Genomic DNA, 17,226 nt, shown 5'->3' with positions numbered 1-17,226 from the left:
GTCGTTACTGCTGTGGCTGGTCAAGTTATTTAGTGTCCGTCAAAGCACATTTTTTGTTCTGGGTTGAAATACAATTCCCAATTTAGCAATTTCCTAATTTAGTGGTTTCTGCTGTATCAGAGCTATTTTAAAATCTATCCCTAAAAGGGTATATAAGATTCAAGGTGCACATAGGGTCATTCTGAATAACTTCACAGACACGCTACCGTGCATTTCCAAGTCTAATTCTGTCAGTAAACCTGTACCTGTCACCCAGCGCCTAAATAATAGGCCTCAAATTTATATCCAGCTAAATCTGTCGTTACTGCTGTGCCTGTATTATTGTAATACGGTACCTAAATAGATAGCCAGATAGTGTTAGGTGTCTGTAAAAAAAGGCCTGAATTTGAATTCAATACATTGGGCCAAATAATATTTTTCTTATTGTGGTGAACGGTAACAATGAGGAAAACATCTAGTAAGGGACGCGAACATGGTCGTGGTGGTGTTAGTGGACCCTCTGGTGCTGGGAGAGGATGTGGCCGTTCTGCCACAGCCACACGTCCTAGTGTACCAACTACCTCAGGCCGCAGTAGCCACCATAATTTACAGCGATATTTGGTGGGGCCCAATGCCGTTCTAAGGATGGTAAGGCCTGAGCAGGTACAGGCATTAGTCAATTGGGTGGCCGACAGTGGATCCAGCACGTTCACATTATCTCCCACCCAGTCTTCTGCAGAAAGCGCACAGATGGCGCCTGAAAACCAAGCCCATCAGTCTGTCACATCACCCCCATGCATACCAGGGAAACTGTCTGAGCCGCAAGTTATGCAGCAGTCTCTTATGCTGTTTGAAGACTCCGCTGGCAGGGTTTCCCAAGGGCATCCACCTAGCCCTTCCCCAGCGGTGGAAGACATAGAATGCACTGACGTACAACCACTTATGTATCCTGATGATGAGGACATGGGAATACCACCTCAGCATGTCTCTGATGATGACGAAACACAGGTGCCAACTGCTGCGTCTTTCTGCAGTGTGCAGACTGAACAGGAGTTCAGGGATCAAGACTGGGTGGAAGACGATGCAGGGGACGATGAGGTCCTAGACCCCACATGGAATGAAGGTCGTGCCACTGACTTTCACAGTTCGGAGGAAGAGGCAGTGGTGAGACCGAGCCAACAGCGTAGCAAAAGAGGGAGCAGTGGGCAAAAGCAGAACACCCGCCGCCAAGAGACTCCGCCTGCTACTGACCGCCGCCATCTGGGACCGAGCACCCCAAAGGCAGCTTCAAGGAGTTCCCTGGCATGGCACTTCTTCAAACAATGTGCTGACGACAAGACCCGAGTGGTTTGCACGCTGTGCCATCAGAGCCTGAAGCGAGGCATTAACGTTCTGAACCTTAGCACAACCTGCATGACCAGGCACCTGCATGCAAAGCATGAACTGCAGTGGAGTAAACACCTTAAAAACCAAGGAAGTCACTCAGGCTCCCCCTGCTACCTCTTCTGCTGCTGCCCTCGGCCTCTTCTGCTGCTGCCGCCTCGGCCTCTTCCTCCGCCTCTGGAGGAACGTTGGCACCTGCCGCCCAGCAAACAGGGGATGTACCACCAACACCACCACCACCTCCGTCACCAAGCGTCTCAACCATGTCACACGGCAGCGTTCAGCTCTCCATCTCACAAACATTTCAGAGAAAGCGTAAATTCCCACCTAGCCCCTCGATCCCTGAATGGCAGCATTTCTAAACTACTGGCCTATGAAATGCTGTCATTTAGGCTGGTGGACACAGACAGCTTCAAACAGCTCATGTCGCTTGCTGTCCCACAGTATGTTGTTCCTAGCCGCCACTACTTCTCCAAGAGAGCCGTGTCTTCCCTGCACAACCAAGTATCCGATAAAATCAAGTGTGTACTGCGCAACGCCATCTGTGGCAAGGTCCACCTAACCACAGATACGTGGACCAGTAAGCACGGCCAGGGACGCTTTATCTCCCTAACTGCACACTGGGTAAATGTAGTGGCAGCTGGGCCCCAGGCGGAGAGCTGTTTGGCGCACGTCCTTCCGCCGCCAAGGATCGCAGGGCAAGATTCTTTGCTTCCTGTTGCCACCTCCTCCTACTCAGCTTTCTCCTCCTCTTCTTCCACCTGCTCATCCAGTCAGCCACACACCTTCACCACCAACTTCAGCACAGCCCGGGGTAAACGTCAGCAGGCCATTCTGAAACTCATATGTTTGGGGGACAGGCCCCACACCGCACAGGAGTTGTGGCGGGGTATAGAACAACAGACCGACGAGTGGTTTCTGCCGGTGAGCCTCAAGCCCGGCCTGGTGGTGTGCGATAATGGGCGAAATCTCGTTGCAGCTCTGGGACTAGCCGGTTTGACGCACATCCCTTGCTTGGCGCATGTGCTGAATTTGGTGGTGCAGAAGTTCATTCACAACTACCCCGACATGTCAGAGCTGCTGCATAAAGTGCGGGCCGTCTGTTCGCGCTTCCGGCGTTCACATCCTGCCGCTGCTCGCCTGTCTGCGCTACAGCGTAACTTCGGCCTTCCCGCTCACCGCCTCATATGCGACGTGCCCACCAGGTGGAACTCCACCTTGCACATGCTGGACAGACTGTGCGAGCAGCAGCAGGCCATAGTGGAGTTTCAGCTGCAGCACGCACGGGTCAGTCGCACTACGGAACAGCACCACTTCACCACCAATGACTGGGCCTCCATGCGAGACCTGTGTGCACTGTTGCGCTGTTTCGAGTACTCCACCAACATGGCCAGTGGCGATGACGCCGTTATCAGCGTTTCAATACCACTTCTATGTCTCCTTGAGAAAACACTTAGGGCGATGATGGAAGAGGAGGTGGCCCAGGAGGAGGAGGAGGGGTCATTTTTAGCACTTTCAGGCCAGTCTCTTCGAAGTGACTCAGAGGGAGGTTTTTTGCAACAGCAGAGGCCAGGTACAAATGTGGCCAGCCAGGGCCCACTACTGGAGGACGAGGAGGACGAGGATGAGGAGGAGGTGGAGGAGGATGAGGATGAAGCATGGTCACAGCGGGGTGGCACCCAACGCAGCTCGGGCCCATCACTGGTGCGTGGCTGGGGGGAAAGGCAGGACGATGATGATACGCCTCCCACAGAGGACAGCTTGTCCTTACCCCTGGGCAGCCTGGCACACATGAGCGACTACATGCTGCAGTGCCTGCGCAACGACAGCAGAGTTGCCCACATTTTAACGTGTGCAGACTACTGGGTTGCCACCCTGCTGGATCCACGGTACAAAGACAATGTGCCCACCTTACTTCCTGCACTGGAGCGTGATAGGAAGATGCGCGAGTACAAGCGCACGTTGGTAGACGCGCTACTGAGAGCATTCCCAAATGTCACAGGGGAACAAGTGGAAGCCCAAGGCCAAGGCAGAGGAGGAACAAGAGGTCGCCAAGGCAGCTGTGTCATGGCCAGCTCCTCTGAGAGCAGGGTTAGCATGGCAGAGATGTGGAAAAGTTTTGTCAACACGCCACAGCTAACTGCACCACCACCTGATACGCAACGTGTTAGCAGGAGGCAACATTTCACTAACATGGTGGAACAGTACGTGTGCACACCCCTCCACGTACTGACTGATGGTTCGGCCCCATTCAACTTCTGGGTCTCTAAATTGTCCACGTGGCCATAGCTAGCCTTTTATGCCTTGGAGGTGCTGGCCTGCCCGGCGGCCATCGTTTTGTATGAACGTGTATTCAGCACGGCAGGGGGCGTCATTACAGACAAACGCAGCCGCCTGTCTACAGCCAATGTGGACTAGCTGACGTTCATAAAAATGAACCAGGGCATGGATCCCACAGGACCTGTCCATCCCTTGTGCAGATTAGACATTAACTACCTCCCCTTAACCATATATTATTGGACTCCAGGGCACTTCCTCATTCAATCCTATTTTTATAATCATTTTACCATTATATTGCGAGGCTACCCAAAGTTGAATGAACCTCTCCTCTGTCTGGGTGCCGGGGCCTAAATATATGCCAATGGACAGTTCCAATGTTGGGTGACGTGAAGCCTGATTCTCTGCTATGACATGCAGACTAATTCTCTGCTGACATGAAGCCACATTCTCTGTTACGGGACCTCTCTCCTCTGCCTGGGTGCTGGGCCTAAATATATGACAATGGACTGTTGCAGTGGTGGCTGACGTGAAGCCTGATTCTCTGCTATGACATGCAGACTGATTCTCTGCTGACATGAAGCCAGATTCTCTGTTATGGGACCTCTCTCCTCTGCCTGGGTGCTGGGCCTAAATATATGACAATGGACTGTTGCAGTGGTGGCTGACGTGAAGCCTGATTCTCTGCTATGACATGCAGACTGATTCTCTGCTGACATGAAGCCAGATTCTCTGTTACGGGACCTCTCTCCTCTGCCTGAGTGCCTGGGCCTAAATATATGCCAATGGACTGTTGCAGTGGTGGCTGACGTGAAGCCTGATTCTCTGCTATGGGACCTCTCTCCAATTGATATTGGTTAATTTTTATTTATTTTATTTTTATTTTTATTCATTTCCCTATCCACGTTTGTTTGCAGGGGATTTACCTACATGTTGCTGCCTTTTGCAGCCTTCTAGCTCTTTCCTGGGCTGTTTTACAGCCGTTTTAGTGCCGAAAAGTTCGGGTCCCCATTGACTTCAATGGGGTTCGGGTTCGGGACGAAGTTCGGATCGGGTTCGGATCCCGAACCCGAACATTTCCGGGAAGTTCGGCCGAACTTCTCGAACCCGAACATCCAGGTGTCCGCTCAACTCTAATGATATGCTAATAAATTTCAAATGGTCCAGATATCCTGAGAGTGCCCAGTTATCCTTGTTTTATCCTATTGTTTTTTTGGAGTGGACTGGGTGAGTCCACTCGACTGAGTGCATCTCTTGGGTCAGTAGTTACTCTTGTGCGTCACTTTTACTCCTTTTTTTCCATGTGACTTGCTATGTGCCAAACTTTTTTTGTTAGAAATAGTGCTGTTTTCTGTTGAATATATTCCTTTTCCAGTTTCAAATAGTTTGTGGTCTGAATTTGTCCTAAAGTTACCCAGATTTGATTATCATTTCTGATCACAAAGAAGGTGACAGCCACTTCACCTCATCAGGAATTAATTGTCCTCCTTTTAGAGTATGGCTACACAGCGACACTGGTCACATGACAGCTGTCAATGGCTAGGATCGCAGGGGCATTGCAGGGTAGCGGTAATCCCATAAAAGTCATTGGGGTCGCAGAACGAGTCACATGTCTGCCGCGTCTGAAACCCCTGAACTGAATTGAAAAAAACATCCAATTCTGCAGGTTTTTTTTTTTTGCAATTGAGGGGTCGCAGTCATGTCACATGTGTGAATCACTCTGCAACCCAATACATTTCTATGTGATCAAATCTTCACTCTAATGCTCCTGCAATCCTGGGCGTGATAGCTGTTGCGTGGTCAGTGTCAACATATCCTTAAAGGCTACTGTATGGACGGTTAGAGGACATTTTCCCCTCAGCTGCCCATACTTATTAGGTTAATATTGCAAGGTCTGCCAAAGCAAATGCAATCCACTGACAACCGAAAGCCAGGGTCAGAAACTCGGCAACTGAAATAAGCTGTAATATATTGTGGATTAGTGATGAGTGAATATTGGGTCCTCGATGTTAAAGAAACAGTTGCTGATGATTCATAAGGATGGGAAGCAGGTGAGGAGCAGAGTACTGCAGCAATCTGAGTGCGGAGAGAAGGTTGCAAGTGGTAGTGGTGCTGGTGGTAGTAATTTTCATGGTACTCAGGGTTGTTATGTCCTTGTCCCTCACCCCTAGGGCTAGCACAGTGATGAGGGAGGCCACAGGATAGTAAGAGTAGTATTGGTTTTCCCAGGGCACGCCCTGGATGTGGAGTCTCCTGGCCAATAGAAAGTGTGGTGCAGAATGACAGGCAAAATACCAAAATGAAGTTTTTCCACAATGTCTGCAATTTTTAAATGTGAGGTACAGACTCCAAAAGCACCAATCCAAGCTTCAAACTCATATTAAGTGGAGCCAAAAGCTTTACACCCCAAAGACATGTATTGCCCTCACAGACTAAATCCTTGCACTCCCTCTTCAGCTGCTCAACATTCATAGGGGCTCTAAGTAGAGATGAGAGATGTCTAATTTGTCAAATGTTTTTAAAAGAATCAATTTGTGTCCAAATCGATTCTACACAAATCAAATAAGCTTCGTTTGGACTGAAATTGATATATGAGATTTTGAGTTCTCCTAGGACTCAAATATTTTCATTATCTCTTTTTTTACATTTTTTTATGAATTTTTGCCCACATTAAGCTCTTTAACACAATGACAGCTATAGCAAGTAGTGTAAGAGTGACACTGGCATATATAGCTATGGGTAAATGCATGTATAACTTTGTTAACAAACAGCGTGTTTAACCCTTCATGACCGCAATCCGTATATATACGTGATAGCTGCACATACCCCGTGCAGCTACCACGTATAAAAACGTTCTGGCAGCTCTTTAATCCAAGCGCTGCAAAGAGCTTGGATTAAAGTTTCTGCCCCTGCCCTGCTGCTGTGCCCCCCCGATCTGTGCCCCTCCTTGTGTCCGCCTGCACCTGAAGCTGTCTGCACTGTGCACATGGAATCAGCCTGCCCAGTGCCCTGATGCGCCCGACCCCTCCCCACCCTATACATTCAGTGACACCCCCCCTCCCCTTCCAGCGCTGCCCCCTGCCCCTGATACGGTTTGGTCCCCATGCTGTGTGTGATGGCGGCGGCTCCATTCCTGAGCCGCCGCCATCAGCAGAGTGTCAGCTCTATGCTGACACTCTGCTGTAACCCCATAGATGCCACGGCAGTGGCATCCATAGGGTTAATAGAGGGAGGGGGCTCCCTCTCTCCACCATCGGGGCTGCCGCACTGCAATGGCTGCCCCGATGGTTGCCATGGCAACCGGACGCTTTGCAAAAGCGTCCGCTGTTGCCACCTACAGGGCATCTAATTGTATTATACTTTGCAATGCAAGAGCATTGCAAAGTATAGTACAGCCATTAGCCCCACTGGATTTTCAAGATCCAAGAGATACTTGATAAAAAAAAGTGAAAAAAATAAATAAAAGTAAAAATAAATAAATAAAAATGTAAAATTAAAAAAATCTATTGTCTTTTCCTATAAAAAAATGAAAAAAAAACCTACACATATTAGGTATCACTGCGTCCGTAATGACCGTCTCTATAAATATATCACATGATATACACCATAAAAAAATAAAATATAAAAAAGCCTTTTTTGTCACCTTACATCACAAAAAGTGCAATAGCAAGCGATCAAAAAGGCTTATGACCCCCCCAAATAGTACCAATCAAACCATCACCTCATCCCACAAAAAATTATACCCTTTAAGACAATCGCCCAAAAAATAAAAAAGCTATGGCTCTCAGACTATGGAGACACTAAAACATGATTTTTTTGGTCTCAGAAATGCTATTATTGTGTAAAAAATATAAGAAAAATAAGAAAAAGTATACATATTAGGTATTTCCACGTCCATAACGATCTGCTCTATAAAACTGTCACATGACCTAACCCCTCGGATAAACACTGTAAAAATAAATAAATAAAAACTGGTCCAAAACAGCCAATTTTTTGGTCACCTTGCTCCATAAAGTGTAATAATGAATGATCAAAAAATCCTATGTACCCAAAAATGGTACCAATAAAAACCTCAACTCTTTCTGCAAAAAAAGAGCTCCTGTATAAGATGATCAGCAGAAAAATAAAAAACATATGGTGTTCAGAAAATGGACACACAAAAACATAAAGCAATTTTGAAAAATAAATTATTATGTAAAACTTGAACAAACAAAGAAAGTAGACATATTTGATATCATTGCATTCGTAACAACCTGCTCTGTAAAGATAGCCTATGATCTACCTTGTCAGATGAATCTTGTAAAAAAAAAAAAAAACTGTGCCAAAACAGCCATTTTTCAGTTACTTTGCCTCACAAAAAACTTAATATAGAGCAATTAAAAATCATACGTTACCCTAAATAGTACCAATAAAACTGGCACCTTAACCCCTAGTTTCCAAAATAGGGTCACTTTTTGGGAGTTTCTACTATAAGGGTGCATCAGGGGGCTTTAAATGGGAGGTGACATCCAAAACCAGTTTAACAAAATCTGCCTTCCAAAAACCATACGGCATTCCTTTCCTTCTGCGCCCTGCCGTGCACCCTTACATCAGTTTACGACCCCATGTGGGGTGTTTCTGTAAGGCCTCATGCACACGACAGTTTATTTTCACGGTCCGCAAAAACGGGGTCCGTAGGTCCGTGATCCGTGACCGTTTTTTCGTCCGTGGGTCTTCCTTGTTTTTTGGAGGATCCACGGACATGAAAAATGAAAAAAAAATCTAAGTCAAGTTTGCCATTGAAATGATAGAAAAAAACGGACACGGATAACGGACACGGATCACGGACACGGATGACAATCTTGTGTGCATCCGTGATTTTTCACGGACCCATTGACTTGAATGGGTCCGTGAACCGTTGGCCGTGAAAAAAATAGGACAGGTCATATTTTTTTCACGGCCAGGAAACACGGATCACGGATGCGGCTGCCAAACGGTGCATTTTCCGATTTTTCCACGGACCCATTGAAAGTCAATGGGTCCGTGAAAAAAAACGGAAAACGGCACAACGGCCACGGATGCACACAACGGTCGTGTGCATGAGGCCTAAACCGCAGAATCAGGGTAATAAATATTGAGTTTTGTTTGGCTGTTAACCCTCAATGTGTTAAAGAAAAAAATTTAATAAAAAGGAAAATCTGACAAAAAAGTGAAATTTAGAAATTTCATCTCCATTTTCCTTTAATTCTTGTGGAACACCTAAAGGGTTATCAAAGTTTGTAAAATCAGTTTTGAGTAACTTGAGGGGTTTAGTTTCTACAATGGGGTCTACATGTAAGCCCCCAGAAAGTGACTTCAGACTTGAACTGGTCCTTAAAAAGTGGGTTTTGGAAATTTTCTTTAAAATTTTAAGAATTGCTTCTAAACTTCTAAGCCTTCTAACGTCCTAAAATAATAATATGACATTTCCAAAATGATGCCAACATAAAGTAGACATATGGGAAATGTTAAGTAATAAATATTTTATTAGGTATGACTTTCTGTTTTAGAAGCAGAGAAATAGAAATTTTGAAAATTGAGAATTTTTTCATTTTTTTTAATAAATTTGGGATTTTTTCATAAATAAAGGTGAAATATATTGACTCAAATTTATGACTATCATGAAGTACAATATGTCACGAGAAAACAATCTCAGAATGGCTTGGATAAATAAAAGTGTTCCAGAGCTATTACCACATAAAGTGACACATGTCAGATTTGTAAATATTTAGCTGGACACTGGGGCATCAATGACCCTTGGTCATGAAAGGGTTAAAAACATACTGAGCCATATCATGTGTTATGATTTTTCATATTAAAAAGCTTTCGAAAATTGTCCCTTGTTGCGGCAGATGATGTTTAAACACAGACTATTTAAACTGGTTTGTTGGGACCAAGTTTTCAAAAATGATTCCTTAATAAGGCAGATTTATACACACACAAGTTAATGTCATAAGAAACATTGGAAAAAAGCCTATGAACTACTGTATATAAACTTTTTTTTACAAAAAAAAACTGGCTGGTTATTCAGACAGAAAAACTGCAGCAATGAAACAACTGAGACAGCCCCTCACTCACTCTCTATGCTAAGCTTTCTCTGACCTAAAATCCACCAAAATATATCTCAATATTCTCTCCCTATAGTTCCACTATAACGCCTCTGTAAGTGGCTTGTGTCTACAATAGTTTTTTTTTTTGGGGGGGGGGCAGACACTGCCAGAACATTTAAGAAGCCTAGCTGGGGAAAAAATGAGGTGATGTCGTTGGTCACATGACTTCATATGAGGTCAGTGCCAGGAGATCACTTCAGGTAATAAACATCAATCAGAAGCAAGGTCAGGGACAATCCAAAAGTCAGGATACCTTCTCTGACAGTGAGCATGCAACATCAGAGCCGTGTCTAATTGGCCCAATGCTTCTGTTGCCTGATAGGCTTAGTACCACCCATGTCAGCGGGGTTTTCAACCTAACAACGCTGGCAGTGCAGCCGTGAAGGGGTGAGACATGCCACTGGAGCGCCGCCAGATGAATCCATGACAATCTTACAAGATTTCTCCTACAAGTGTGTTCTATGTAATTACGGTGCTTTTGTGGGCGAATCCTAGAAAATCCTTTAAGTGTTCATCATAAATTCTAAAATTACATCTATTTTCTAATAGCATTTTGGAAAATGATTGGAGATGAGCGAAGTTTTGAAAAATTTGATTCAGCTACTTCGCCAAACTTTAAAATTTGATTTGTTTTGAATTACTTCATCACAAAATGTTTTCCATTGTATAGAGCAGACACAATGACAGGGAACTGGCGATTGTGCCGCGCTCCTTCATTTAACCCCTCGGATGCCACTTTCAACGCTGGTTGCGACATCTGTCACTCATATTCATTAAAAAAATGATACTCATGACTGTGATGAAGTCAAGTGCACGCCCAGCATGATCACATGGTGATGATAACATGCTTTCCACAGGTAGTTTGGTGGTTTTCTTCCATCAAGACAGGAGTGGACTGCATCTCAGTAAGTGGATGAGGTGAGTATATTATTATTTTTTTCAGTGACCATTTTATGAAAAATTTATTCGTTTCCATGAAGCATGAGGAAATTAGAATTAGGAACTACTTTGTGACAAATGATATTTTTTATAAAATTCAGATAAAAAGTTCATTTCGGATACTTCGATTCACTCCACACTAATTGTGATGCCTAAAATCTTTATTTCTTTATTTATTTTTTTGTTTCCTTGTTTTTATTTTTAATATGGGGAATTAATTATTATATATATATATATATATATATATATATATATATATATAATTTTGTGAAACACGAAAAATTTGAATATCGGGCAAAGTTCATTTATTTCAGTAATGCAACTTAAAAGGTGAAACTAATATATGAGATAGACTCATTACATGCAAAGTGAGATATTTCAAGCCTTTATTGATTATAATTTGGAAAATTATGGCTTACAGCTTATAAAACCCTAAAGTCACAATTTTGAGGTACCCTGTGCTCAGGGGGTATGGATTAATTAGCTGATTAGAGTGTGACTCTTTGAGCCTAGAATATTGAACTTTTTCACAAAATTATAATTTTAAGCTGCATTAATGCAATTCTTTTTAATTTGCATTACTGAAATAAATGGACTTTTGCACGATATTCAAATTTTTCAAGTTTCACCTGTATGTATATATATATATATATATATATATATATATATATATATATATATATATATATATAAAATGTATATTTTTTTCTTACATATTTAAAAAAACTTTTTGGATTTTTATTTTATTTTATAAAAGGGGACTTTAGCATGCAATCCTCTGATTGCTTCTTCCATACTCTGCAATGATGTAACATTGCAGCCTATAAGGCCTCTTTCAGACGGGCATTGCGGGGAAATGTGCGGGTGCTTTACGGGAACACACACAATTTTTCCGCGCGAGTGCAAAACATTGTAGATTGTATTATTTTCCCTTAGAAAATGGTTATAAGGGAAAATAATAGCATTCTGAATACAGAATGCTAAGTAAAATAGCGCTGGAGGGGTTAAAAAAAATTCTAAATAATTTAACTCACCTTAGTCCACTTGATCACGTAGCCGGCATCTCCTTCTGTCTTCATCTTAGCTCTGTGTAGCAACAGGACCTGTGGTGATGTCACTTCGGTCATCACATGATCCATCACCATGGTAAAAGATCATGTGATGGATCATGTGATGACTGTGACGTCACCAAAGGTCCTGTTGCGGCACAGAGTTAAGATCAAGACAGAAGGAGATGCCGGGCTTCGCGATCAAGTGGATTAAGGTGAGTTAAATTTTATTTTATTTTTTTCTTAACCCCTCCAGCGCTATTTTACTATGCATTCTGTATTCAGAATGTTATTATTTTCCCTTATAACCATGTTATAAGGGAAAATAATAATGATCGGGTCTCCATCCTGATCGTCTCCTAGCAACCGTGCGTGAAAATCGCACCGCATCCGCACTTGCATGCGGATGCTTGCGATTTTCACGCAACCTTATTCACTTCTATGGGGCCTGCGTTACGTGAAAAATGCAGAATATAGAACATGCTGCGATTTTCATGCAACGCACAAGTGATGCGTGAAAATCACCGCTCATGTGAACAGCCCCATAGAAATGAATGGGTCGGTATTCAGTGCGAGTGCAATGCATTCAACTCACGCATCGCATCCGCGCGGAATACTTGCCCATGTGCCTTTGGAGCACTGCCACAGGGATTCCTAGGAACATAGCTGAGGCAGGCGGCAGAGGCTTCAGAAAGCTCAAGGCTGCCACAGCAAGTAAACGGCTTCCACGATCTCAGCGCATAGGAATGGATTGGTCCCTGGGAGAGCAGAACTCCCAGGGAAAGGCCACTTAAATGCTGTGGATCCAGTTAACCATGGCATCTGAGGGGTTAAAAGTCTGTGATCTGATCTGCTGGGTCATCTGGACTTCCATTGTACATGTATGGCAGAGGTCCGGAAGGTGTTACAATAGGTCACTGAAAAAAGCCATAAAATCAGTTGACCCATTAAATTGTTAAAAAAAATAATATATATATATTTGTAGGACACATTTTGTTACTTTACTTTAAGACAATTAGATGGAAATTTGAATTTTTTAAAGTCACAAACATTCATGGATAAATTAAATTGTGCTATGAAGGGAGCAATCTTCCCACTGCAGTCTTTGCCTTTGGATAATACATGATTCTGGTAATTTTCCGTTTTGTACTTGCTAAAAAAAAATCAATACAGCTGATAATAGTTCCAATTTGTATTACCGCTCATTTGCAGTGAATTGTAATATTTATGACCTTAGAAAAGAGAACATAAGAACAACATAACTAAACCGTTATACCAATGACAGTGAGTTGCATTAGACTTGGTGTAACTTAGCAACTGGGTAGTATAATGTAATATTGCACAGCGCAGTACAATTACAGCAATCGAACACCCAGATTCAACCCATCTGTCTGTCTAGAAAAAAAATAAGTTGTCAGAAAGTGTTATTGAATAGACACTTTCTGAACTCATTATTGGATATGATAGAACAGGTTTTTAATAGCAATTTATCTCACTGGAAGCCTTAAAGTCTCAATTTGTCTCTGTCACTAGCAATGCTTGGATTAATCTGTTGCTTTGTGACTCCCTCACTGCAGCCATTCCCTGTGGGATAAAAGGGAATTGATATACACAGAGAACTGGATTTCAATTAATGCAAACACTTACTAATTTCTTTCCTAGTGCATAACAGAGAAACATTTTAATTCAATACAGTTTTATCATGGTTGAGTCCTCGGGGGGATTTGTTGCTGAATATTTATTGGAAATGCTGTTACTGTTCATCTATCTGGTAACGGAGGCCTGAAAGTGCTGTCTGATTTTCTCATATTCACAAAGATAAATATTTTGATTAAGGTAACACACAGTGGCTGAAAAGAGCAGCACAGATCTTTATATCCAGCTCCTCATGGCATGTTCCAAATTAGTGATGAAATACTCCATAAGATAAAGCAAACAATGCAGGGATGATGCTTATGTTATACCAGCCCAGCTGCTGCTGAATGTTGGAATTCATATTTACTAGAAGATGAGTCAAATTCCTATCTCCCGATACCTCATTTACATTGACTCCCTTAGAGCAGTGGTCAGCAACCTTTTAGCACTCCAGCAGTTGTGAGACTACAACTTCCAGCAGGCACAGCTGCCTGCTGGGAGTTGCCTTTTCACCACAGCTGAGTTGCCAAAGAGCTTCAAGCTGCTATGAACCTCTGGTTCTTGACACAGCAGAAACTAGGCGGCTAGGTCATCAAGGGGTTAAATTCAAACAATGATGTGATGTTAAAGTTCCTATGTTAAATTCTTTCTAGATTTTTTTTTGCCCATATTTTGTTTTCCACCATTGCATCACATGTTCTCTAATCTGACAACCCCCCTCACCCTTCCCCCCAGCTACAACAGTCACTGTGTTCAATGGAGATCAGCCTACATTAAGGGTACTTTCTCACTTGCGTTAAAGTTTTCCGGTATTGAGTTCCGTCCTAGGGGCTCAATACCGGAAAAAAACTGATCAGTTTTATCCCAATGGATTCTGAATGGAGAGCAATCCGTTCAGTATGCATCAGGATGTCTTCAGTTGAGTCACTCTTACAGTATTTTCTCAGTCCAAAATTCTAGAACACTTGCCGGAATGCCAATTTTCCATTGAAATGCATTAATGCCGCATCCGGCACCAAGAGTTCCAGAAAAACGGATCCGGTTTTCCGGTCTGCGCATGGGCAGACCTTTAAAAATGAAGAACAAAACAGGATGATGATACCGGAGAGACAGATCCGGTGTTTCAATGCATTTGTTAGACGGATCTGCAAATCGGATCCTTCTACAAATGCTATCTGTTTGCACACGCAAGTGTGAAAGTACCCTAAGACATGATTTCCACCTAGTCCCTCCCTGTTCCTCCTTTCCCCTCCAATTCTATTCCCATTCTCTTCCCCTCTGCTGGAGCCATAATGGCCCTTGACTCCAACAGCATCAGTATCACCAAATGTATTACATCTTGGGAGATGTGAGGTAATTTGTTGTTCCTGATATGCCTAAGCATTAATACACACCAGGAGTCACTTCTGTAACTTGGCAGAACTGAGGATAATAGGGACCAATGGCAGACAGAACCTGGAATGCAGATATCAGAAATTAGGGACGGTTAATATGGAGTGCTTTACATCAAAGGGATCTGTCACCACGATCTTGGACTATTACCTGGAGTAATATCTGAGTACTACTACACATAAGGAGTCCAGATCTCTATTTTCTATTTTCCTACTGGCCCCAATTCACTGCCATGAGCACTAATAGCTGTGCTGAAATACAGTCGTGGCCAAAAGTTTTGAGAATTACGTAAATATTGGAAATTGGAAAAGTTGCTGCTTAAGTTTTTATAATAGCAATTTGCATATACTCCAGAATGTTATGAAGAGTGATCAGATGAATTGCATAGTCCTTCTTTGCCATGAAAATTAACTGAATCCCCCAAAAAAATTTCCACTGCATTTCCTTGCTGTCATTAAAGGACCTGCTGAGATCATTTCAGTAATAGTCTTGTTAACTCAGGTGAGAATGTGGATGAGCACAAGGCTGGAGATCATTATGTCAGGCTGATTGTGTTAAAATGGCAGACTTGACCTGTTAAAAGGAGGGTGATGCTTGAAATCATTGTTCTTTCATTGTTAACCATGATGACCTGCAAAGAAACGCGTGTAGCCATCATTGCGTTGCATAAAAATGGCTTCACAGGCAAGGATATTGTGGCTACTAAGATTGCACCTCAATCAACAATTTATAGGATCATCAAGAACTTCAGTGCGGCCAGTGCAGAGCTTGCTCAGGAATGGCAGCAGGCAGGTGTGAGCGCATCTGCACGCACAGTGAGGCGAAGACTTTTGGAAGATGGCCTGGTGTCAAGAAGGGCAGCAAAGAAGCCACTTCTCTCCAAAAAAACCCCATCAGGGACAGATTCATCTTCTGCAGAAAATTGATAACTAAGTGGCTCGGGGACCAAAACGTTGACATTTTAGGTCCATGGCCTGGAAACTCCCCGGATCTTAATCCCATTGAGAACTTGTGGTCAATCCTCAAGAGGCGGGTGGACAAACAAAAACCCACTAATTCTGACAAACTCCAAGAAGTGATTATGAAAGAATGGGTTGCTATCAGTCAGGAATTGGCCCAGAAGTTGATTGAGAGCATGCCCAGTCGAATTGCAGAGGTCCTGAAAAAGAAGGGCCAACACTGCAAATACTGACTCTTTGCTTAAAGGGGTTGTCCGGGTTCAGAGCTGAACCCGGACATACCCTTATTTTCACCCCGGCAGCCCTCCTGAGCCTGGCATCGGAGCATCTCATGCTCCGATGCGCTCCTGTGCCCTGCGCTAGATCGCGCAGGGCACAGGCTCTTGTGTTTACAATAACACACTGCCGGGCGGTAACTTCCGCCCAGCAGTGTGTTCGGTGACGTCACCGGCTCTGAGGGGCGGGCTTTAGCTCTGCCCTAGCCGTTTTACTGGCTAGGGCAGAGCCAAATCCCGCCCATCAGTGCCGGTGACGTCACCGGGCTGCCTGTCAGCCCCATAGAGAGCCCGGTATGTCACCGGAACTCTGAAAAATGCCTTTGCCCTGCGCGATTTAGCGCAGGGCAAAGGAGAGCATCGGAGCATGAACTGCTCCGATGCTCATGTCAGGGGGGCTGCCGGGGTGAAAATGGAGGGATGTCCAGGTTCAGCTCTGAACCTGGACAACCCCTTTAAATGTCATGTAATTGTCGATAAAAGCCTTTGAAACGTATGAAGTGCGTGTAATTATATTTCACTACATCACAGAAACAACTGAAACAAAGACCTAAGGGCTCTTTCACACCTGCGTTCTTTTCTTCCGGCATAGAGTTCCGTTGTCGGGGCTCTTTGCCGGAAGAATCCTGATCAGTTTTATCCTAATGCATTTTGAATGGAGAGAAATCCGTTCAGGATGCATCAGGATGTCTTCAGTTCAGGACCGGAACGTTTTTTGGCCGGAGAAAATACCGCAGCATGCTGCGCTTTTTTCTCCGGCCAAAAATCCTGAACACTTGCCGCAAGGCCGGATCCGGAATTAATGCCCATTGAAAGGCATTGATCCGGATCCGGCCTTAATCTAAACGTCGTTTCGGCGCATTGCCGGATCCGAAGTTTAGCTTTTTCTGAATGGTTACCATGGCTGCCGGGACGCTAAAGTCCTGGCAGCCATGGTAAAGTGTAGTGGGGAGCAGCATACTTACCGTCCGTGTGGCTACCGGGGCGCTCCAGAGTGACGTCAGGGCGCCCCACGCGCATGGATGACGTGATCGCATGGCACGTCATCCATGTGCATGGGGCGCTCTGACGTCATTCTGGAGCGCCCCGGGAGCCGCACGGACTGTAGGTATACCGCTCCCCCGCTCCCCACTACTACTATGGCAACCAGGACTTTAATAGCGTCCTGGCTGCCATAGTAACACTGAAAGCATTTTGAAGACGGATCCGT

This window comes from Bufo gargarizans, chromosome 3, assembly GCF_014858855.1.
Source record: "Bufo gargarizans isolate SCDJY-AF-19 chromosome 3, ASM1485885v1, whole genome shotgun sequence".
Taxonomy (NCBI): domain Eukaryota; kingdom Metazoa; phylum Chordata; class Amphibia; order Anura; family Bufonidae; genus Bufo; species Bufo gargarizans.
The sequence above is the reverse complement of the archived record's forward strand: the minus strand, read 5'-3'. Positions refer to the sequence as shown.